General features: G+C 39.4%; 2 protein-coding genes across 4 annotated transcripts in view; both read right to left on the reverse strand.

Moving 5' to 3' along the window:
• Nucleotides 1–11548, reverse strand: part of LYPD6 (LY6/PLAUR domain containing 6) — a 65182-nt gene extending 53634 nt beyond the window's left edge. The window contains exons 1-2 of one of the 3 annotated variants that reach the window (XM_039494382.1): nucleotides 11340–11548; nucleotides 4113–4208 (exon numbers count right to left, since the gene is read on the reverse strand). The gene's annotated coding sequence lies outside the window, so the exon portion shown is untranslated. Of the gene's footprint in view, nucleotides 1–4112; nucleotides 4209–10231; nucleotides 10360–11339 lie in introns of those variants that run through there. The other 2 variants (XM_039494381.1, XM_039494383.1) reach the window with 2 other exon arrangements.
• Nucleotides 4151–25073, reverse strand: part of LYPD6B (LY6/PLAUR domain containing 6B) — a 178340-nt gene continuing 157417 nt past the window's right edge. Inside the window, exon 10 of the transcript XR_005586145.1 lies at nucleotides 4151–4208. The gene's annotated coding sequence lies outside the window, so the exon portion shown is untranslated. The remainder of the gene's footprint in view (nucleotides 4209–25073) is intronic.

Genomic DNA, 25073 nt, shown 5'->3' on the forward strand with positions numbered 1-25073 from the left:
AAATAGGCTTCACTGTATTTTTCTATACGGTACATGCTAACAAACAGCTCTGTGATAAATAATAAACTTCACCAAATAAAACCTCACAACAAAGAGCAAGGAAACAAAAATATCAACATTGAAAAGACCAGCAGTATTGCAAGCCACACTCATTCAGAACCCATAAGTCAGGCCTCACAAAATCATGAGGTTTTAAACAGTACAAAATTTTGGATTCTTTTTATTTTCCTTCAGGGTTTTGTCCTCTGTAATGGATATTTTCAAGCTTTTCTTCACAACTTTTCTTCACAACAATCGTAAAGAAAAACTGAGATTCCTGTGCAATCACGTCTGCACTACCACTTAAGTCAATGTAACTTAGGTCGCTCAGAGGTGTGAAAAGCCACCCCACTGAGCGACAGAAGTTACATCGACTTAAAGCAGTGTCCACACCACGCTACGTCGGTGAGAGACGCTCTCCCATCAGCATAGCGTGTTTTCACCGGACGTGCTACAGTGGTGCAGCTGCATTGGTGCAGCAGTGCCAATGTAGCACCATAGTGTAGACTAGCCCTGAGAAGAAGTTCAACATCTATAATTACGGATGGCCATTATACAATAGACATTAGCAAGCTAAGGATTACATTTCAAACTTCTTATTTTTAGGGAAAGACCCAGTCAGGAGTAAGAAAATCTAAACTTGGCATCTTAAAAACAGTATAAACAAATATGCACTACAGTATATTTGAAAGGGTTAAGAAGTTTGGCATAGGCGGCTAAACATGTAATTTAAAAGAATTTAACGGCAAGGTAAGCTGCCATAATTACATTGCAGCTTTTCTAATATTAACAAAGCTACTTTTAAAGTCTTTTAAAAGCTGTAAAGGCCAGTCAATTGAAAAAAGAATGGAAAAAACAAATTCTTACTTATCACTGAGCAGAGCCCAATATAATTAAAATGAAGCTGACACGAAAGCATAGCCTTCCTCAAAAACACACTGTAGTTTTCTCTTTTTCAAAACATCCACCCTCTTCCCATTCAAATCCCTTGTGTACTTTTCCTGTGAAGCACTGCAATGATTATCCACCAAATAATGTTATTTAGTTTACATATAAAGCCATTCAACAGTAACCAGCATGAAATATGGGATTTAAATAACATTTACAACCTAGCCTGCACTGGAAAACTAAGCTCTCCATAGCACGCTGCTGTCCCGCTCTGCTTCTCCTCACCCAACATTGTCCAATGTCAATTCTGTGGTGCCCTTGATTTAACTTTTAGACCAATAGTCCTGCAAACACATAATACCTTGTTTACAACCATGAATATTCCTACTGATAACTGTAAACTCCTTGGGATGGTGAGCATAGCCAAATTCACCAGTGGTGTAAGCTTACCATGCCAAATTCAATAGACTGGCACCAGCTTACTCCAGCACTGAATTTGGCCCAAGTCTTTTAGTTGTCTGGAAAGCACTAAGAACACTTATTGTGCTAAATAGATAAAAACGAATAGCGATATTTCTCTGAAATGAGTCATACAAGCTGACGATAAATAAAGATTTTAAACGGGCAAGCTACTTTTTACATTAATTCTTTGGTCCACTGGCCATTGTTTAATTTTGAAGGCTATGTTAACAAAAAACATCTAAGGAAAATATCTTCTCTTTACTAAATATTTAAGACCACAAACATTTATTAATGCTTTTGAAATTTCCCCCTCATATCATAACTACCTCAGAACTCACCATAAAATTAAGAAACGAATCAAAATAGGTAATATAAAGCATATTTTTGCTACCTTATGGAACCTCCACAGATCATGAAGTCTGTTAAACATCTCTTTTGACAGCACATGTATTTAAACATTCACCACATATCAGTTTTAAATTAGAATATATAACCAAACATAGCAGTATCGAGATGTGTGGATTTTAGTAATAGCTAGACCTGAAATTCCATTCATTCTTATGTCAAAATCACCTTCCCTTCCTCATTTGTACTGTTTAAGAAAAACAGAAACATACAATTATTTTATTTTTATTTGTTTATTTAGATTTATAGAGCTATCAGAAGCTCTAAGCATTTAAGCAAACTTTAAAATACCATCTCATACAAGACAGTTAACGATAACAAATCCAGTCTAAATAAACCACTCTCATGTAGAAAAACAAAAAACTGATAGCCCACCACATATTAGCGAATGATATCCTTTTCAAATCAGCATGTGTGTCAAATAGTTGTATTGTTTCATTCATAATTGCCTCATGTGTAAAATATATAAATTATGTTGTATCACAAATTGGCCACAAGAGTGTGTATTTGTTTCTGTTTGCTATACTTAGAGATACTCCAAAGCAGTATTCCACATGTAAAGGTCCAAATTGTTTGGGATTATAGGGTGAAATACCAGATCCACTGAAGTCAATAGGAGTTTTGGCATTAACTTCAATGGAGTCAGGAGGTTTACCAAAAGTGCTGACATACTGTAAAATTAAAAGTACAAAGATTTCAAAAGTTTTAAAGACCCAAGCTGGTCACCTCTGTTCATGTGAGTGCTATTTTAGGATGCAAATCGTACACATTCTTATATTAAAAATTTGCCAAAACAAAGAAAACACTAATATCTGATCTACAATAAAATAGCATAAGGGTGCAATTCTACTTGTATTACTTCCAATAACTCTGCTTAAATTGAAATTAATTATTTTAATTTAGGCAGTAAAACTGATATTTTATAGAAAAAACTTAATTGGATGATTTAGAACTACTCAGTATTCATAAGTTTTCAGTGCAAAGTGTCAAAACTTGGATTTATACAAAAAGTATTTCATTTTTCCCCCACACATCATCATTTTCAGGTGACTGAAAGCTTTCTGGATGCCATTATCCAAAGTTCCAGAAGCCAAGTGCAAAGATGTACTATTTTCCAAATAAAGGCCCTAACGTTGTAACTGGATCTGTATTTACTGACCACTCCAACTGCCCTGAGCCTCACGGACTTCAATTTATCCTCCACTGTGCAAGACACAAACTACACAGAGTTTGAGCCAAATTACAGTGTGAACTATTTATTATTGGAAAATAAGACATTCAAATTGTGGTATGTTAGTGCAACAATTTCCAATGAACCGCTTTAAAGCAGTAAATGAGGAATATGTAATGCTGGAAGAGAACAAGCATTAAAAAGTTATCAGTATGGTAGTAGTCAAGAAAAAAAATCATAAATATTTTAACATGATCAAGGGGCTTATTTTACAAGTTCCAATTCACAGGCTAAACAACAAGATTGAAGCGTGCAAGTTTAGTTTAATTAGAAAAGGAAAAATGTTAAACTGTCCTTCCAGTACTGCAAGCACCAATAACCAAACCTAGTAAAAAATAAAGTAGGAAAGATCATGGAAATCCAGCCTTGCTCTCCTTTGAATGCAAAAAGCCAGAAAAATTCATGACCCTTAGATTTCAAGAATCTTATTTTTAACTTCAGTGCAGTAGAGAAGGTTTCCAGATTTGAAACTTTCAGTTTGTTAACCAGTTCTCTTCTTTTGCACAGTGATTAATTACACGTCTTAGTTCAGAAATGCCATTGTCAGAACAAAACCCATGTCATTTTATAAATTGTCTGCTTTGGAAATACTTACCCTTTATGCTGCCAGCATTTTCCCAATCTAACACATTCAGAATAGGAGGGCGCCATTCAACATCCATGGCAGCCAATCGGTAAAATGCGTGCAGTACAACTGTTCTTCATAACATTTTTCCTTTGTACTACTGTTAGCTAGCATACAAATAATAATAAAAGAGTAGTAGTAGACAGACTAATTAAATGCCTGTCACCAAATTCTGACCAGACTTGCACTTCATCTAAATCTATTCAAGACAGCAGGTTGAGGAGGGTACAGTAAAGGGCAGAATTTGATCCCTGGAATTTAAATATAATGCAGAATGGTTTCTGTGAGGCTTGGATGCATATGAAAGAGGAAAAAAGTGAAAATATGATGTTTATTTATAATTGACCTATATCCCTCCCAATTTCTTCAGTGCAAACTCCCATTTAATTTAATGGGAATTGACTTCTGTTTATTTTGAAATGCTGCTGATGGAGCAGAAAGCTAGAAAGTTTATATCCATACCTTAGATCAATTCAAGGCTACTGCTTAATATTCCAAGTGTTCCAATTCAGCAGATTTTAAAATCTTCAGGTGAGGAAGCTGACTGAGGCATGTGAGCTGTATTGTAATAGAAATAAATATTAATACCAAAAAATGCTATTTCAGTGAATTCAGATACTCATAGTGAAGCAGGATGTTAACCTTGTATAGTTTCAAAACAGAAATTGCAGCACCAATTAGAAGGAACCTTTGCTTATTGCAAAGTTCTTCAATGGGAAATGGTGACTTAATAACAATAGCCCTCTCTTGTACTGATTAGTTATCTGTATAACTGTAGCAGCTAGGAGCCCTAGTCATTGTGCTAAGCACTGTACAACCGCTGAACAAAAAAAACACAGTTCACTGTATGTTCCTCCAGCATATAGATATGGCAAAGTATTTAAAAGGCTCGTGGTGCTATGTGGTCCATAATGAAATAACACCATTTACTGATTTGTATATCTGCTGCATATAAATGAAAACCTCAGCACTTCCATGTTAATAATATGAAAAAATGTATTAGATTCAACAAAGTAAACACAAATAAAATTAATAAGGTTACTTACCTGGGACATCTAAAAATAACATCTCCTATGATGAAAATAGGGTGTATTTAATCTTAAGAATCAAGTTCTTTCTACCCATTTGAGAAGCACACCAAACATTACATAGACCATAGTAAATGAGATAGAGAAAATTCTAAGGAAGAGTTCATATGAGCTCTACTACTACTCTAAAAGGAAAAATCAGTAAGTTGTATTAATATGAAAACATGAGTTCTCCAACAAGTCATATAGGAAAAGGTCATTCAAACTAAAAGAAAAGCGATGAAAGATGGAGACAAAACCACCAACAAAACAAGTAAGAAATACTTTGTGTTAATATGCTATAGTGCTGCTACTCTACTTTGATTACAGTATAGGACAATATTGTCTAACATGGAAATCTATCCACAATATAATGATTTATAAATTACTCATACAGCCTATGCACTGTCTTCTTGGCTTTCCACTTTGTAAACATGTCATTATTACAGATGGCCATTGTATAAAATAATAGTCTTGACTGATGTCCACCACCCCGAAGATTCACCAAAGTGTTGGTCAATGAAGAGGTGGATTTCATGTTAATTAAATATATCTTACAGTATCCTAAAAATGCATTATATCTTACCAAAATATAAGGTATGGTAATCCATTCTTTGGATCTTCTCGAAGCAGTTCACTCAGGGCCAGATCCTGCCCTCATATAAAACTTTACTCACATAAATCATCCCACTGACTATTCACATGAGCAAAACAACCTGATAGTATCATGTTTAAGGAATTTTTGTTACTTATATATGGTGCATTGCACTAACCAAATACAATGTGTTAGTGGTAATTATGATTCAAAGCCGACGAACAAGAGCCAGGGGTCAGCTCACTGGTGGTTCTGCCCCTGTACAGCCTTTCACAGTAATAGAATGGGATTATATTTTACAAAGTGTGGTGATTATTTTTCGTGCATTAAACTTATTCTTAATTCACTGTTTGATCAAACCAGTTTTCATTTTGTTATTGATGATGCTTCTGAACTTGAAGAAAATTAAACAAAGTTAAGCTCAGTACAGATTTTCTTTCTTGTCCATTCCAACTCACTTGTACTATTGCCTGAAAATAAAATGGAAAGATACCTATTTTTATGGCAAAATTCTGCTCTCAGATTGAGGGCTCCAACTTTCTACTCTCCCTGACTGCATGGAATGTTCTTTGATATCAATGTAGAATGCTGAACACATAGAAGGAGCAGAACATCAGAGTCAAGATGAACATTAGTTAATAATACTGATTAATCAGCTTAATTGATAACTAAAGTTTCACACATTTCATATAAGAACATGTCCTCTACATTAACAGAGCAAAAGGGAAGAGCTCCCCTCATGCAGTCTGTGTAAATATAGGTTAAAAAAAAACCAACAGAAATCAAGGGGCCAAATTCTGCCCTGATTTCTGCCTCATAAAACCCCACATAAGGTTTGATTGGATGACAAGTGTGCGTAGAAACTGTTTCAGGATGTTTGAATACTCAATTTTATCTAAGACAAAATAAGATATGCTGTTCCTCTATTTATTAATAAATAAATATTAACCCACAGACATAAGAAACACACTTGTGCAATACTTCTTTCAATCCACAGTAGCAGAGTCAGATTATTAGGTACTTGTTAACAATATATTTCATGGACTTACACATAACTTACAAACACTACTGACAAGAAATATTACATGGATAAGTGATTTCTAATCAGCTCACTCCCCTGTGTTTTTTAAAATGCTAATGAGTGCTGTGTACTGATTGATAGGCAGGAATACCTGCATGTATATTTCAGTTGTTCTGTCTTAAACATGCTTTTTAGGTCTTGGACAAGGATAAATAACATTAAATTTCTATGCTAGAAATGATGAAAAAAATCAATGAATTTTAGAGGCCTAAAATCAGTTTTACATCCGTGTAACACAGTGGTGAAGCAGGCCTTATTATATATATTATGTGCCCATCCATATCTATTTCTAATGGAATCCAACCAGTAGGATCTAGGTGCCAAATGTAATTTCTACAGCAATAAAATTGAAAATTTAAGAATGAAATACAGTTGTGAAGAAACTGCAGTAATAACTGATGAGACCCTCATGATGTTCATATTAAAATTTGCCATTAATTTCAACAGAAGAAAGTGATACGGAGTTGTATGATCATGATTTTGTAAGTATGTGCGTGTGTGTGTGTGTATATATATATATATATATATATATATATATATATATATATATACATACACACACACACACACACTGCCCACTGGGCATGTTTGCTCTATAGAGAATAAAAATCAAAACTAAGACCTTGATCATGCAAAGAGGTCCATGTGTGCATTAAAATTTGCTCACATAATCTCTTTGCAAGATTGGGGCCTAAGATATTGTGACGTTAACATGTATGTAGTGATGTTGGCATATAGGTCCTATTCCTGAAAACTGATATTCTTACAAGTAGTCCCACTGACAGACTACTTGCATGTGTAAGGGTTGCAGAATTGTCAATATACTTTATTAAGCATTTGCTATCTAGAAAAAACATGAAAAGAAGTAAAATTAATGCATTAGAGTATGTTGTTAATTAATTATAAAGGCAAGCTGTTTAATTTATTTTGTTCTATAGGTCATTCATTACAGTAGCAATATTTACATTATTATAATTGAGACTGTCAATTTTCTGTTCTAAACTATACTTTCTCTGAAGCAAAAATAATTTACCAGTAAAAATATAATTTACACTGTCTGCAGTTTAGAATACAAAATCTCATCTCAGAAAGGAACTTAATTTTATATATATTCAAGCACTAAACATCATTTGGATATTTTTAAGTAAAAAAAGCCATCAATCAAAAATATAGGTTCAGAATATTTTTTCAGCAGTGCTGTAATTGCAGAAAGGCCTCCATTTCAATATGAGAGTTTGAAGGCCATAAATCCATATAGCAGACTAATTCCTTTTGCTATTTTTGAAAATAAAATATAAAGGACTTGATTTTCATAATTAGACACACAATTACATGCGCAGTTACCATGCACAATATAATTGTGTATGTGAATTCAATAATAAATGGTCAGTTGAATCTGCACACTCAATTGCAGTAAATGCATAGACAAATTAGTCATGCATTTTTTCAGCATAATTGCGTACATTTAATTTTGTACATCAGGTCCCAAATCACTGAGAGCTAATTCTTGCTCTCTTTAAAGGCAGTGGCAAAACTGCCATTGATTTAAATGGAAGCAAAAATCAGGTGTTAAGATGTCTTGTTTTATAAACAAGTTAATGTTCATAAAATCAAATGGAAAGCATTGCCAATATTTTTAGAGATCTTTCACTGCTTCACAAGTGTGCACCTGCAAGAATCTGATTCATAGTCTATCTAAAGTATTGGATGAATGAGTTTCTAAATAAGTCTTGGCACAACACACCATTAAAACCAAAAAAATCATTGTAATATATTCACTCAACTGTAACCACAATGACTGTACAGATCATAATAGAGCAGAGGGACCATTATGGGCTGAAGCTCACACATTCAATAAAGTAAAACACTACCAACAAGGCTGCAAGAATTCACCCACATCACCATAATTTGAAGGGATTCCATAACCTAATACAAGTTTCCAAAATCATAGTATTCTTTATTGAATAGGGCCCCATCAGACTAATTACCTTCTAAGACATTTCTAAATAGGTCTTGACACAAATTCTACAAGAATTCATTAGTACTATAGAGTAATTTAAATGTATTTTAAAAGATATGTAATTACATATTTCTAGTGTAACAGGGATACGGAATAAATTATTTCAATGAGAAAACTGTTTAATTATATAGTACTAAATAAATATAATGGAGATTTTTAAAAATTTTATTTACATAAACATTCATTAGAAAGCATACCTGGAATATATTAAATACAAATAACTTCTCTAATTAATGCAATGTACAATTAATATATTTGGGAAAGTCAGGAAACAAACAAACAATTAAGGTTCCTTGAGTGTACTCATTTCCAATTTTTTTAACTGTGCAATCATAATGTTGGATTAATTAAGTTTTCTGCATTTAATTTCCATGTGTTTATTTTTTAGAAAGAAGAAAAGATGCCTCTTTGCTACCTTAAGGTAACATAGGCCCTCAAAAGGACTGATATGTAAAGACTTTGGGGAACCTAAAGATGCGACTATGCACTTAGAGGGATTTTCAAAAGCACCTAGGCACCTAATTCTCAAGCCTTTAAAGGAGCATAAGTTTATATCTCTATGACATACATTGACAAATGCAGATTTCTGAAAGAACACACACACAGTGCTTCTCTTCTGAAGTGTAAATACTCATGAGGAAGAAATCCTTATTCTACTGAAGTCAATGGTAAAACTTCTATAGACATCAACAGAGCCAGGATTTCACCTTCAGACTAAGTGAAATGTTACATTACATATGCACAATAGTTAGTTTTCAATCATTCAGACTTTATGAATAGCCAACCCATTTTTTCAAATATGTTGTGGAGATACTCTTCACTGAGGAACAATTACATTCAAAATTTCAAAGTTTTGCTATTTTTGAGTTGGCTGTATGGAAAAAAAGGGTGATGGTTATTTTTTTAAGAAGGTGGAGAAATGTGTGGATTTTATGTAACCTAAACTTTTTGCCAGTTATTTCATATCTATCTATATATGTGTACGTTTTCATTTCCGGGAGGGAATTCAAGGGCTGAAAAGCTTTATTCAGATTTAAACAAATAAACAAACAAACCATCTTTGACTAGAGACTAATATGAACAATCTGAGTCCAAAGGATAAGCTTTCCAGAGAGTTGACTATGTGAAAACAGGTTACAATTGAAACTATTTTTTCCATCATTATAGCTTCCTCTACCAAATGCTCACTATAATATCTATTTACAAAGCACAAAGTGATAATAAATTCAGATGGTTTCACTCGGTTTTGTTCAATTCGCACAGCAACATGAATTAAAGCTAGGAAGGATTCTTACTCTGATCTTTGTAAATTCACATTTAAGCATAGTTTCTGTAGCTGACTAGTAACAACACATTTGGCTGCAGTATGTTTTCTGTTAGCAGCAAAAATAACAACTCCCTCCGACACGCACCCTTAAAAAAAAACTGACGTCGTTGCAGCGAAATCCCTACTCGGCCGGAATTAACTTATTTTTTGGCTGTGAAGTTCATAAACAAACTAATTTGTATTTTACCAATTATAAGAGGAGAAAAATTGTGTATTTCCAACCCGTTAAGCTTCCCAACCCCTTGGACTAATAAACGACAATGAACTACTGACGTGTGGTGTGAAAAGCAGACAAGAGGGAAAATACAGCTGCTGAGATGAACTTGAAAGTGATAAAAAATTACCCAAGCATTTTATTTGTTCCTGCTTTGGAAACTATCTAGGACGCAGCATGCCCCCGGGGCCCTCTCAGACTGCATATGCACCATCCTCTCCACTTGAACTTCCTTTCCTTTGTGCTCGGTTAAATACTGGGAAGAAGCTTTACTCACCAGAGCAATGCACCAACTCCACCCTCCAGCCAGCCGCCCCATCCCACGAATGCACAACGCAGCTACACAGACTGCGCAATGCAACAGTCCTGCTATGGAACGCTCGGCCTGCCAGGGCCCCAGCCTCTCAGCACCTTCAGCCAATCAGAAGGCCGGGGACTAGGCTAGGTTGCAAGTGTGCTTTTTAATTGGCTAGTCAATTAGCGTGGCTGCCCGATCAGCTGTGAAATAGAGTCGCTCGGCCAGCCTAGCAGCTTGTCATTTGCCTATGCGGGCAGGAGGGGCTCGGAGAGACAGTCCTGCTGGGAATCAGTCGTTTTGGAGGGACCTACCTGTTGCCAGAGCTATCCGGCTCAGCTCCAGGAGCTGGCTGCGTTCCTGGCTTGGGGAACCTCCTTTCCGCGACTCTGGTGGGTCCTGAGTTTTCCCTTCTCATACAGACAAGGAAAATCCAACCAGCAACACCCTGTCCTCCCGCCTCTCTGACAATCATCCCTGAACAGCGAGTACTAAAGCCCTCCCAGGCAGCCACCGCAACAGGAGGCAACCCTAATTCGCAGCTGAAAAAACCTTCCCAGAACCTCCCTACCCCAGTGACAAGCGACCCCAGCTGCCCAAGCGCTCTCACATCCCAGGAGAGAGGAGCTCTGAACTTTCCCCTCAAGCTGCCAAAAACCCCCCACGCCCACCAGGGCAACAAAAAATGTCATCAAGCCCCTCACTGCCAAAAACCTGTCGAGTGCCCTGAACCAGATCCTTCCCACCCCAGTCTGGAACAAGTGTCCGGAGCCCTCAGCCTGCTCCTGCCAAGCAAACCCACCGTGACAAGTTGGCAGACTCCCCCTCCCCGTTCCCCCAGCTGTGCCCCGATGCCCCCAGGAACCACAGTTCTCTCTGATCCCCTGGGACCAGTGTCCCAGTCCCCACCTGCCCCCCACGCCCAGCCAGCCCAGCTGCGTGCTCTTCCACCCGCTGCCCCACCGCGCTTGCTGCACCCGAGTCTTTTCACCCATTGTCTCCTCTCACACCTCCAGTTTCATCAGCTTCTGCGCTGTCCTCTCCCGCCCGCTCCATTCCCCCGGCCACCTTCACCCCGCTTCGCCCTTACCGGAGAGAAGTGAGGCGAGCCCAGGGCAGCGCAGCGGTGGCTTGACAGAGCCCAGCTCGCTCCCAGAGCACTGCGGTGTTCGCAGCCGGAGCCAGGACCCGGGCTACATTCAGAGGGAACCGGCAGCGCCGTGTGCACACGCCCCGCACGGTCTGCCCCCTACCGCAAGGAGCGGAGAGCGCGGCCGGCACCTCGCGGGAGGGGGAGCCTGGGCTACTGCTCTGACAGCTGAACCACAGTGACCCACACAAAGGTCTCCCGGCTGCGGACCTAGAGAACCGGTCAGATGCGCAGTACAATGCAAGCCCCAGCAGTAGAGAGGGGAAGGGTTTTCCTTGCCAAGGGAAGCTACTGAAGATTGCAAGCCGGGGAAAGACTGACCGGGGATTTCTCTGAAATGAAACCACCGATAACAGTTGCAGAATTATGGAGCCAAAACTAGGGAGGGAAAGAGAGAATCTTGTTCACCGTTTCCCTTTTCCTCTCACTTCCCCCTCTCAATTAAAGCTGGTTTTCCTGTGATCTTGGTATGAACTAAAGGACCCATATTTCCCCTTTGACTTTATAGCCCTTCCAGGAAACATTTATTATAGTGGAAGTCTTCTGGGACCCATTTCAATGCTCATGGTGCTAATCAAATTTCTGTAGTGCGGTGGCTAGAGTCAGAGTGTTTCAGAAATATTGTGATTTAAATTGTGTTGGAGTGGTACCTCTATTAAAATAATTATTACTCACCACCACCCTCCATCAATGTTATTCTCAATTATATTTTACAACTATTCTAACTGCAAAAAAAAAAGGGAAATTATACCAGCTCAAAAAAAAATCACATGTACCAAGGTAAGTTAGAGAAAAGAAAAACAGTTGAGCCATATAAAGAAGCGATAACTATGCCAGCTTTTTAATGACTGAGTTAAAGACAATTAAGACTTTCTCCGGAGTCCTCACATTTAGAGGTCCCTTATCTGGGTTTGTACCAAAGTTAATCCTAATTCCTTCTTGTTCCAGTGTTTCACTAACACTTTTAACAAAGCAGTTGAAAGAGACTTCACATCCTATGTTTGTTATATAATTTGCCTTTTTACATATGTGAAATATTTTAGCTGAGATAAAAATTACTCTGTGCTCTTTTTGCTGACAAAATACAAGGCACAGTCAATTCTAGGATGCAGCTTTGTATTCATACCTAAGAGTGGATAGGGTTTTGTTTTCATATATACATTTGTTGCTCAAAATATTACTGTGTTAATTTTGAAAAATATAAACAAGGTGTTTTGCTTCTCTAAAGTTGCTTCATTTTAACTGACCCTTGCCCTTGAAAACAAGTCTTTGAAAGATAAGATGCTCTGATCATTTTACTATAATACACAAAATAATTATTTTTATATGTGCTCCATATTTTCTGCTTTACTATGCACAATGTGTTAATTATGAAGCATGCCCTTCAAATTTAGGAGAGCTGACAGATTAGTACATCTCATGGAATATTATGGCCCTTGAGTTCATCCAGTTCCTCATTTACAAGGGTCTCTCTCCTAACTCTGTGCTCTTTGGGCTCTAATTTGTCAATTTTAGCATGGAGAAGCTCAGGGTTAAAACAGAGTAAATTCATTTCTCCAGTCCAGCAGGGGGTGCTTTCACAAAAGTACATTTTGTTTTTTTTCCAGTAACAAACATCTACTGAAGGCTTTTATACTGTGTGTTCTTTGTAAATCAACACAGGGTTTAGACTTTTTCTTAACTGAGCATAGAATTTTATCTAAATGCATTTATTTTGTAAAAGCAATGAGGAGTCCTTGTGGCACCTTAGAGACTAACAAATGTACTTGGGCATAAGCTTTCGTGGGCTAGAACCCACTTCATCAGATGCATGGAGTGGAAAATACAGGAGCAGTTATAAATACATGAAAAGATGTGAATTGCCTTACCAAGTGTAAGGTTAGTCTAACGAGACAATTTAATTGACAGCAGGATACCAAGGGAGGAAAGATCACTTTTGAAGTGGTAATGACAGTGGCCCATTTCAGACAGTTGACAAGAAGGTCTGAGTAACAGTAGGGAGAAATTAGTATTGGGAAATTAGGTTTAGGTTTTGTAGTGACCCAACCACTCCCAGTCTTTATTCAGGCCTAATCTGATGGTGTCCTGTTTGCAAATTAATTCCAGTTCTGCAGCTTCATGTTGGAGTCTGTTTTTGAAGTTTTTTGTTGAAGAATTGCTACTTTTCAGTCTGTTATTTTGTGACCAGGGAGATTGAAGTGTTCTCCTACTGGTTTTTGAATGTTATGATTCCTGATGTCAGATTTGTGTCCATTTATTCTTTTGCATAGAGACAGTTTGGTTTGGCCAATGTACATGGCAGAGGGGCATTGCTGGCACATGGTAATAGGTAATAATTGGAGATATACCAATCTCCTAGAACTGGAAGGGACCTTGAAAGATCATTGAGTCCAGCCCCCTGCCTTCACTAGCAGGACCAATTTTTTTGCCCCAGATCCCTAAGTGGCCCCCTCAAGGATTGAGCTCACAACCCTGGGTTTAGCAGGCCAATGCTCAAACCACTGAACTATCCCTCCCCTGTGGCATATATCACATTGGTATATGTGCAAGTGAATGAGCCCCTGATGGTGTGGCTGATGTGGTTAGCTTCTATGATCCATTGTCCACAGCCAAGCTCTAAGATACAATTGCATTTGCTCCAGTCCCTCAGAGACAAACACCTTCAGGATCTCTATCAAACGTTCTTAAAACTACAATACCCACCCGGTGAAGTGAAGAAACAGATTGACAGAGCCAGAAGAGTACTCAGAAGTCACCTACTACAAGACAGGCCCAACAAAGAAAGTAACAGAATGCCACTAGCCGTCACCAATAGCCCCCAACTAAAACCTCTCCAGTGCATCATCAAGGATCCACAACCTATCCTGAAGGATGATCCCTCACTCTCAGACCTTGGGGGACAGGCCAGTCCTCACTTACATACAGCCCCCAAACCTGAAGCAAATATTCACCAGCAACTACACATCACACAACAATCACACCAACCCAGGAACCAAACCCTGCAACAAACCCCGGTGCCAACTCTGTTCATATATCTATTCAAGGGACACCATCATAGGACCTAACCACATCAGCCACACCATCAGGGGTTCGTTCACCAGCACATCTACCAATGTGATATATGCGGGGTGTATGAGGGGGCTCAGGGAAGGGGTGCAGGTGTGGCTGGGGGCTCAGGGCAGGGTGTTGGGGTGGAGGAGGGGGCTCAGGGCAGGGGGTTGGGGTGTGGAGTGTACAAGGGGGCTCAGGGCAGGCAGTTGGGGTGCAGGAGGGGGCTCAGGACAGGGGTGGGGGGGTGGGGTGTACAAGGAGGCTCAGGGCAGGCAGTTGGGGTGCAGGAGGGGGCTCAGGACAGGGGTTGGGGTGTGGGGTGTACAAGGAGGCTCAGGGCAGGGAGTTGGGGTGCAGGAGGGGGCTCAGGGCAGGGGGTTGGGGTGTGGGGTGTACAAGGAGGCTCAGGGCAGGGAGTTGGGGTGCAGGAAGGGTGCAAGGTGCAGGCAGTTGGGTGCAGGAGGGGGCTCAGGGCAGGGTGTTGGGGTGCAGAGGGGTGTGGGGTGTACGAGGGGGCTCAGGGCAGGCAGTTGGGGTGCAGGAGGGGGCTCAGGGCAGGGGGTTGGGGTGCAGGAGGGGTGCGAGGTACAGGCAGGGGGCTTAGGGCAGGGAGTTAGGGGTCGGGGTGCAGGAGGGGTTTGAGCTCTGGCCCAGCACCGCTTACCTAAAGCGGCTCTGGGGTGGCAGCGGCACGCACTGGGGCCAGGGCAGGCTCCCTGCATGCCTGCCTGCCCGCCCACCCTGTCCCTGTCCCCACACCACTCCAGGAAGCACGGCAGCCCCTGGGGGAGGGAGGGCGGAGGGCTCTGCATGTGCTGTCCTTGCCACGCCTCCAGGTACCTCCCCCGAAGCTCTCATTAGCCACGGTTCCCCATTCCCGGCCAATGGGAGCTGCGGGGGGCAGTGCCTGGAGGCAAGGGCAATGCACGCGGAGCCCTCTGCCCCTCCACCCCCCACCTGGAGGCCGCAGGGACGTGGTGCCGGCCACTTCTGAGAGCGGCGCGGGGCCCACAGCGCCACGGGTAGCAATCCCGCGGGCCGGATCCAAAGCCCTGAGGGGCCTGATCCAGCCCGCAGGTCGTAGTTTGCCCACCCCTGTGAACTCAGCTCATTATCCTATCTTGGAGGCAGAGATTATTGGCTGAACTAGAAGAGGTGGGGGAATGGCCTTAATAAATATTTCTAGAGGGATCTTGGGGAAATCAGGGCTATAAATAGGGTGCTACCAAATTCTTCCTCTCATGGTCTCCAGCTCTGGCAGACTGCACCAGGGAGAAGGCTCACAGGGTTTCCAGGCTGAAAGCTAATCTGCTGCCCCAAAGCTGGGTCTCCTAGGGCTTCTCTGCAGCACAGGAGCACTGTCTCCTAATCTCCCTGAGCAGCCCAGCTCCTTTCCTGTTTGGCTGCTGGGGCTTGGGGCAGCTCAGGGAGCCTCCGCATCATTTAGAAAAGATCATAACAAAATAATGTTTTGACTTTTTCTAAACTAACTTGAAGAATTTCCATTCTGCCAGAAATTTCAAAATTTCAGAGAGGGGAAGGGATAGTTTTGGAATTTGCTGCAGAATGGAAATTCCAATTTGTGACCATCTGTACTGACAACTGCTGAAATTATTTTCTTTGAAACTCATTATTCATTTCTTAAAAATAAGGATTTTGTTTTCTAAACTTTCTATTGTCACTTGAGAAATCATCCCTTCAGGAAAAATTCTTCTCTTTGATCCACACTGCAGATCCATCTTGCATATCCTTCTCTTTTTCTGTACATGAAATTCCCCTTTTACCCTTAGTGTCATGTGCATAAAAATATTTTGAATCTAAATGAAAAACTAAGTTAGTTCACTAAACAGATTTTGGACTGCAAAATGAATCTTAGCCACAAACCAACTCTTTTTGAGTTTTAACACTTAACATGTTATATTCCTCTACATGGTTTTGATATTTAATGGCTTTAATTCATGATGTGTGCAAGTTACAAGCTACAAGCTGAAAGCCTACATAAACACCTTGTTTTCTGGGGAAGTAAGTAGGGGTGGGGGCCCAAAATACAGCCTTTCAGGCAATTTCACTAGTGAATGGGCTACAGCAGGAGCTAATGGGCCTCTGCACATTTATGTTCGAATGTCCAGCCACTGCACTTGAATCAACATGGCTACAATGCCACTTCTCCCATTCACCCCCACACTTTACCATATACTATTGTAACTAATTTTGTAGCTGTAACTAGAATAACTAAAAGGTATATTGTAAATATCGACTGCTAAGTGTTTGTCTCATCCCCCTGGTTTTATCTGATGAAAGCTCTGATGTCACAGCTAAACAGGGTCAATACCCAAATGATTCTCAACAACTCTCTCACCAGCAGAGTATCTATCTTGGTATAAACCATGCTATCCTGCCATATTGGAGACATATGGAGACTTTAGTTGGAATTTTGCCTAAGTAAGGAGTCCTGCATGAGACCTTGGGTTTGCACCTCTTGTCGATGTCAAGTGAGTATTGTTATTGTTGTAGAAATATAGTTATGTCCATCTCACTATAGTTAAGCCCACTCCTCAACAGACCTAAACATGACTCCGTAAGTACACCTTGGGGAGCATTTTTATAATATACACACTACACTGCATCAGAGTTAAATGGTTCTGCGCTAGCAATCACCATCCTGGCCTTGCGAATGTTACGAGATAAAATATTAAATACTTAAGACTAGAAAACACAGTTCTGTGCTTTGTTCATATCTGCAGAATTTAACGACACAGAATTTATTTTATTACGATATGTAGTCATGCAGAAAGTATTCTCAACAGAATACAAAATAATTCATCAAAAAAGCATTAGTATTAAATCTGCACTGGCTCATAATTAAAGTTAATAAGCACAGGAATTTTCTTTCTGATGTGGGAAGTTATAAAATCTGGCTCTGATTCTGAACTTACACTGGTTTTACATTTGCCAAGGTCCATTGATTTCAATGGAGCTATTGCTGATACACACCAATGTTAGAGTTATCATAATCAGCCTGTTTCTTTTTTTGAATGATCTTACAAATATTATTTGGCTTGGCAGAATTCAATTTTTATTTTTTTAAATATTTTGATGGATAATATTAATGTTTATTTTTAAGCTTTTTTATTTTTATCTATTTAAATTTCACTGTTGCACAAAATTATGAGTTTTAAGCATTTTTAATTATCAGTTTAAATTTTCACAATTGTGGGAAATTGGGGATGGTCAGACAATGGGCGAGCAAACAATTATTTTAAAACAGTAGATGTTGAGATTCAAAAAATTAAAGCTTTGTAACTGTTAAAACAGAATTTGTCAGCATCACATGTCAAAATATTCAAAGTAAATACCCTTAAATCAAATGCTAATAAGTTCTCAAGGGGCATTTTTCTTACAGTGCCTATCTGTAAATTTCAACCAATGGAAATATTTTTTCAACAGTTTGTGTGTGTACAGTGCAATTGACGTTTACCAACATTTACTGATAAAAAGCAAATACTTCCAAGCCTAAATATAAATCAGTGGAATACAAGTTACCTTAAATATTTGTATGAGATAGTCAAAGATATTTTAGTTCTCTAACTTACAAAACCTGCTACCCCATTCATCTGCATAAATCTTATTTACACAAACATAAAAATGGCCATATTGGGTCAAACTAATGGTCCATCTTCCTCAGTAGCCTGTCTTCTGACACTGGTCAGTGCAAAATGCTTCAGAGGGAGTGAACAGAATGGGGCAATTTTGAGTAATCCATCCCGTTGTCCAGTCTGAACATCTAGTAGTTGGAGGTTTATAGACACCTGGAGCATGGGACTGAGGCCCTGACCATCTTGGCTAATAGTCATTGAACTTATCTGATTCTATACTTTTGGACTTCACTTGAATAGTCCCGTTGATGTAACTACTGAGTTTACTCACATGCGTAGGAATTACTGGGTCAGACCTGAAACTTTTTAAGTTACTTGTTTGTTACTTGTCTGTACAGCGGCTAGCACAGAGGGGCCCTGCTCCTTGATTGTCTTCCTAGGTGTTTTGATAATATAAATGAATAAATAATCTAAGTTTCTAGTTTGCAAAAAAAATATGTAGTAAGTAAGCAATACACAATATTGGTTCTTCATAAGTGATGCTAATGTACATTTCTACTGACTATTGTCCTGGTTTTTTAAATTGCACTGAAACCCTTTTATCTGTCATAATTTGTCAAAAAAATATTTATAGCTTCTTACATTTCAATGTATTCTAATTGTTGAAAAATAAAAGGGTTTTGAAATAGCCCCTAATGATTTTTTCCCCATTAGGGTACTGTATCCTGCCTTGCAGAGGGAATAGATTTACTGATCAAATGGTTCCTTTCCATCACTAAGAGCTATGGGGGAAATCCTGGCCCCATTGAATTTAGTAGTAAAACTCCTATTGACTTCCATGGATTTCACCATATGACACTGTTAATTTGATTTCCATATTTCATTGAATGCCCATTGCAAAACCATCTAGGCCACTGAACAGAATAAAGCAATAATTAAAATAATCCCATCTGAGTAACTCAGAGATAGCAGCCCTCCTTGCCACCAAGAACAAATGGTTAAAAAGAAAAATAACCTCTTAGGAAGAGTTAATGAAGACATCTGAGTGCTTGAATAGATCTTGAGTACAGCTAACCGAAGGACATCCAGTGGACATCTTCAGGGATGGAATTCCACTGAAATCATAAAAGCCACTATCCACGCAGTGGCTACGAAAGCTTTAGGCATGTTAAGAGATGTACTGCAGTAGAAATGTATGACTGAAAGAAATTTCATGGGGATCAATTTATACATCATTCCTGTTGGCTTGTTTCTTTCTGGTAAACTTAGCAGGGGAGCCTTCAGTATATGTGGGGTTTTGTGATACAGTATACAACTGTTCCAAATTTAATCTGGCAGGATTGTATATTATAGCTGAAATAATTATAAAATTGTAAAGCAGTAATTGTTATGTGCCAGCCATAATTTTGGGGCTTAACAAATAAATAATAGATTATAACAACAAATGTATTATTGATTCAATAACTATTTAAGGCTGTTAAGTTGAATATTCCAGACAAATGTTGTATATGCTTTCTATCTCCCTCAGAGTTAAAGTTTTATAATAATAAAGAGAAATTGAAGGAAAATTACTAACCAATAATAATAGATAACTACAACAGATGGTGAAGTCAAATAAGGAAGGTAAAAGCACAGACAATATTTAATAATCCTTTTGTCTTAAAAAGTTCTTTGAATCACATTTGCTTATTAATTAATTATCATCATTGTTATTATGTTTTAAAGCTCATGTAAGTGAAGGGTTGAGAACAGTGGCTATTCATAATGTGCATAAGAAAACTGAAATTTTGAAAAAGTCTCATTTAGATGTCACTAGAGAAGTGAAAAAAAGGTTAGAAGCTACTCCCATGAGAAGGAAAGGAAATAGCTAACCAAAAGTACCATGGGGCTAGATTCTGCCCTGTGGGTGCAGGAGCACTGATGGGTGGATGTAGGGAACAAACAGCAGCTGAAGAAGGGGTTGCTAATAATTCTAAAATATCACACAGTAAAAGAACCAAAGGTTTGAATCTGTGTTTTATGATCCAAAAAATAGTTCCCCACTGAGCTCTATATAAAAATACAAACTTCATCTGAAGTTCTTAATATGGCTTCACAGACATTTTCTATTTGGCTCTGTGCAATACATGCTACCATTCAAAGTCCTTTCCAGCACTGCCCATTATTTCAATGCTCAACTTCAAAGCATTTTGTTCATCTCATTTGCTACTGACCCCATCCTTACTTCCTTCTTGCTCATGAATATTCACTTTCTAGTTGTGGGGTACATAAGGGCATCTGAAAAAGCCATTTCTTTGGCTGGGGATGGTTTATACAGATTGTTAGTTGTGTATATCGCTTGGCTCTTAACACAGCTGCATCTCATTCTCAGAATCCCCCAAGAACACCAGCTGTCAATGGGATTCTTTTCCTTTATGTCATGTTGAGGTTTGCTGTGTCTACCACACGTTGAAATGTTGAATAAAATGTAGTAAAAGCACATTTTAGTCCAAAGGCTAATCTCTCCACTGTTCCCAGATCACAGACATAGTAGCTAGAGTATACAATACTTTTTTTTAAACAGTTCTCTCCCTTCCAACATCCACTATAATTTGGTTGTCTAATTAAGTGAAACTATCTGCTCCTTCCAAGTTTTCTGCAAATGTTAATCAACTGTGAGTCAGTGGCATTTATGCTGCAGCCTGAGAGTCTGACCAGCTTTTTGGGGATCTGTAGCAAAAGTGACTAGATTATTGCAAAATCAGGTTATACTCAAAGGTTATATTGGTAATTCCCCCCACCCCCGGCCGCCCCATAAATTCATTGCCAGTCAGACAAAGGAGACAAATTCTACATAAAAGTGTCAATGTAGCCCTTATAAAGTACACACCCCTTACAATTAGATATGTGCCAGAGCCTCAACATTCACAGCCAGATTTTGAAATACACTCTCTTTTTGGGCGTATTTGGACCTCACGTTTGGCAGAGTTAAGAACAGGCCTGAAAATTCTGATTGTATAGTTGAGTCACAATTTGTAGCAAAGCCAATGTGGGGGCAGATGTGAGGGTAGATTTAAGGTGTTTGTGTAATGACCATCATCGGGCCTGTCACCAAGGATTGAACCTCAGGAACTCCAGAGATAAGAGAATGAACTTCTCTGACTTGAGCTAAAGGAATGGGGGTGAAATCCTCACCCCATTGAAGTCAATGGCAAAACTACCATTGACTTCAGGGGGTGGCAGGATTTCACCTTGAGTTTTTTAGCTGGAAGCTGTAGTAAATTCATCCTCTGTAGATCAAAGAAGTACATGTAATATACTTTAAATAGTAGGTTACACATTTCTACACTTCCCATTGTTTGAAGGTGTTTTAAAAAAGTGCAGAGGCCAAGAACTTGAAATCCTTTGACAAAGGGACAATTCTGAATATAGGGGTAAATGTCCTTCAACCATCACATGCTATGTCTCTTACAAATCCGAGCGAATTAAAGTGTCTGAATCCATCCATATGTGCTAAATTAAGAACTCTTTTCTTACCAATCTTTTTTAAAACATGTGAGTAAGTATAGCAGGAGGGAATTTAAGAATATCAGTTGGAAAGGCTACTAAATTCTCTGATCAATCTTACAGAGAAAAAGGATTGAAACTGTTACAGGTCAACATTTTATGCAGGTTTAGTTGGGACTCCATCTTAAGATTTCAATAAAAGATTCCAGGTAAATAGTTTGGAGATTAATTCTAGGGTATGGTAGTGTTAGTCATAATTTATAGTCATATTATATAAGGATAGAATCTACTCCCATATTCCTTGCACACCCCAAACTTGCATTGACTTTAAATGGAGTTATTAACATAACTAATAACATTTGGCAACAATTAATTAACACATTCACAGATATTCTGGGCCAGAAAACTGAATGAGCACTCCAGATGGTATTTCTCCATGATTTTGGCAAGATAGTGATTTTTTCCAGTCCTAGCTGGGAGCGGATAACAGCAGCACTGTCGAGAAATAGCACTCCATTGTAAGGTGCTGAAGATCTACTGAGTATCCAGTGATAAAACTCTGGTGTCTCCCCGATGGCAGAGATAACAGCTTACAAGAGAACATGTTATTTAGTCAAAGAATGATACAAATTATTATTCTTAAAAACCATAGATATAGCACAGTGTCAGCTCACAGAGTTTTATGAACAGAGTAAGACACATTGAGTCATACATACTCTTGTCTCTCACCAGGTTTACACATTAGTCCATTGACGACATACAGTTTTCTGATTTACACGTTGGTGAGAATTCAAAATCAGGCCCTTTCTCTGATCTAAATGCTTTTATTCTAAGGCCCCAATCCTGCAAAGGGATCTCCAGCTAGGACCCTTATACTAGGCAGCATCCCATCAGCTTCAATGGGTCTCCAGACAGGGGTAAGGACACATTTTTGGATCTCTTTTCACAGAGATGGCCTAAGATAGATCAGATAAACATGCACAAGGCAAGATACAGAACACCACCTCAGGGAAGATACAGTAAGGAGAAATTACGGGTGGGATTCTAGGAAGAAGGGGTTTTAAGGCAGGATTTGAAAGAGAACAGATACGGTGCTGCAGGAGAGACTATTCCAAGGATAAGGGGTAGAGTGTCAGTTGGAACAAAGTAAGAAGTCTGAAAAAACGGTGGAGGCAGCTGTATGGTAAGATGATTGGGAGGGCCCCAGATCTCAAATGGGGTGCATTTCCTCTGCCATGTTTTCCCTCTGGATATTGGAAATGGAGGAAATTGGCAGTACTTGTGAGGGATCTGCTGTACTTTTAGCCTGTTTTTTATTATTACTAGTTTTAAATGTATTACATTTGCTCTGTGTTATGTTAAATATTTTCTTGATGTGACAGTTCCAAAAGTATCCTGTAAGAAACAATAGGGGAAATCCAAAGCAATCCAAAAATGAAATATTATGTTCATATAAATCCCTTATTATTTATTACACATTATGGGGAAAGAGAGTGTTCTTGGTGCTGCCTGAGACAAAAAAATAAAAAAGTCTCTGCCCTGAGAAGCATACCGGGAGACCAGGGGAAATTTATCTGAACTAAATTACAGGGGGAAAAAAAGGCAGATATGTCAGTCTGAGAGATTCATTTCTCCCTTGCTTCAAACTGTGCTGAGATGTTAGAGATAAGGGGTAAAATTTTGAAAAGCACTCTACATCTTTACAGCCAGATTTACAAAAGTATTTAGGCACCTAAAAATACAACTAGGAGACTTGTGGGATTTTCAAAAGTGCCAAAGCAGGTTAGAAACCAATCGACAGATTTGTAAAGGGTTGTAGGTGCCTAAACAGGTAGATGGGTACCTAAATCCACCATGTAGGCGCCACCGACATTTTCAAAGCCACAGCTCAGGTGCCATCTAATTCCCCATACTGCCTAACTCTCTATGATCCCTAAATTTCCACCAGCTGGCATTTTCAAAGTAGGCTAAGTGCTGCTGCCACTCCACAGCTATCAAGAGGCTCTAGCCCTTGCTGAAGCTGAGGCCTTGGATGTGGGATCTTTGAACTAGGGGGTAAAACTGGTCAAAACTCAAATTTTTGTTGCAAGGGAAATCCCAAAGTTTCAAAAAAGTTTTCTTTCTAATTCAGAACAAAATGTTGAAATTTCCTGTGGAAAAGGAAATTCCCAAAAAATTCATTTTTGAAAAAGTAAACTGTTTAGGAGAGTAAGCCCTGGTCTACACTACAGAATTACCCTGAGTGATGTAATTATACTGACCTACCCACCCCGCTCCTGGTGTAGACAAAGCTATGTTGGCAGAAGAGCTTCTCCCGCTGACATAGCTACCACCTCTCACAGGGCTGGTCTACACTGGGGGGTGGGTGTCGATCTAAAATACGCAACTTCAGCTACGTGAACAGCGTAGCTGAAGTCTAAGTATCTTAGATTGATTTACCTCGGGTCCTCACAGCGCGGGATCGATGTCCGCAGCTCCCCTGTCGACTCCGCTACCGCCGCTCGCTCTGGTGGAGTTCCGGAGTCGATGGGGAGCGCGTTCAGGGATCGATATATCGCGTCTAGATGAGACACGATATATCGATCCCCGATAAATCAATTGCTACGCACCGATAGGGCAGGTAGTCTGCACGTACCCACAAAGGTGGATTAATATACCAACGGGAGAGCTCTCTCCCATCAGCATAGAGCATCTTCATTAAAGCACTACAGCTTTAGTGCAGCTGTGCCGATGCAGCGTTTTAAGGGTAGACCTGCCCTAAGTCACTTAGGGCACTTTTGAAAACTGAAATTAGGGCTTGTGGGTAGGTGTGTTACGTGCGTGTACATATAAATACACCATCTGCAGTGGAGGCTATTTTGGCAATGCCAAAGTTCCAGTCTAGACATCTTATTTCAAAGATTTTTAAATTATCACTTGGTTTTTTTTTTGATGAATCGAAAATGGGGAAGTTTTTAAGCCAAAACCTTTCAAACTTAAATTTAACAAGGACCAACATGGATAATAGGGGTGGGGAGAGAACGGGACCACTTCTCTCTTTTCCATTAAAAACACACCTTTTGTTTTTCCTTCCCTTTCTCATCCAAGTTCTCTCCAAAAAGTACTCACTCAGAGCCTGGTAAAGCAGGGAACAGTCAGAGAGGTCCTCAGTATCCAGCTCTCACCCTCACCTCTGATTCCAGCTGCCACCTTCTTTTACAACCTTCTCCCTCCATGGGTCTGTACTGGACTCCTCTTGGTGGATTCTAAGATGCTCATAATATAAATATTAATAGAACAATAGTAATGGTGTGCACTTATAACAATCACATAATGAGCATCTCAAAAGCATTTATTAGTTACACCTCATGAGACACACTGTTATAGAGGTCAGTATTATCGCAATATTACAAAGGGCGTAAACTGAGGCACACGGACACTAAGTGGCAGAGCCAAGGTAACATAATGGAGCCAGGACTAGAACACGGTGCTTTAACCACTAGACTATGTACATTCATAGCTATGCTTCCACTTTCCTTTGTTGAGGTTAGTCATCCCACAT

This window comes from Mauremys reevesii, linkage group 11 (genome assembly GCF_016161935.1).
Source record: "Mauremys reevesii isolate NIE-2019 linkage group 11, ASM1616193v1, whole genome shotgun sequence".
In the NCBI taxonomy this organism is placed as follows: Eukaryota; Metazoa; Chordata; order Testudines; family Geoemydidae; genus Mauremys; species Mauremys reevesii.